Consider the following 1,005-nt stretch of genomic DNA (forward strand, 5'->3'; position numbering starts at 1 on the left):
AGGTTCCATCTTATTAGGCAATATTTGTTTCCAGCTGTGAAGTAGAAGGTCGTTATTAAGGCAGAAGCATGTACTAAGGACACCCTGTCCTGTTTCATCCTACAGGGTTGCCACCTCTTTAGATTTCCCTGGTTACATCACAATGCTGCAACATTACCATTTTGACTATCATGATGGAGATCTTGAATCACCATGAACAAAATGTCATAAAAAAGAGGATAGAGGAGGCCCATTTAGAACCACCAAAGATGCTGGAATACATGTATTGTTTATTAGCATTGCAACCTTTAATCAGTTAATCAGTAAATTAAAAACACTTTGATCAATTAAAAAGATTAAGCCCAGTAATCAAAGAGCAGATTTAAATAAGGGTAATAGTTCTTCAGCACATGATGTCTACAAGTGTTAAATGCTATCTTAAAAGAGGCATTCTATCTTTTGTGAGATAGGGTGTATCATCTAAAGCAGGGGTCTCCAAACCCCAGCCCAGGGGCCAAATGCGGCCCACAGCAAGCTTCTGTCTGGCCAGGTTCTTGTCCCCTGAAAAGCCTCTGGCCCACTCGACTGAACATGACCAGAGCTGTGCTCTGATTGCATCTGGAAGGTGTTCTGAGGGCTGGAAAGGCTGAGTGTATGAGCCCACTCATTCATTTATTCATTCATCTAAGTTCCATCTCTAATTTATTTAATTTTATATTTAAATTTTTTTCTGGCCCTCAGGGCTGTGCTGGATATTTCATGCGGCCCTCTGGTCAAAAAGTTTGGAGACCCCTGATCTAAAGCAGTGTTTCTCAAACTGTGGGTCAGGACCCACTAGGTGGGTTGCAAGCCAATTTCAGGTGGGTCCCTATTCTTTTCAATAATTTATTTTTAATATATTAGATTTGATGGTACCGTGGTATGGGACTGCATTTGGGGAAATGTTACAGACCTGGACTTTTAACAAGACTTCTAATGTATATTCTTTTAACAATGATAGTAAACGGGACTTACTCCTGGGTAAGT

Source organism: Tiliqua scincoides, chromosome 3 (genome assembly GCF_035046505.1).
Source record: "Tiliqua scincoides isolate rTilSci1 chromosome 3, rTilSci1.hap2, whole genome shotgun sequence".
Taxonomy (NCBI): domain Eukaryota; kingdom Metazoa; phylum Chordata; class Lepidosauria; order Squamata; family Scincidae; genus Tiliqua; species Tiliqua scincoides.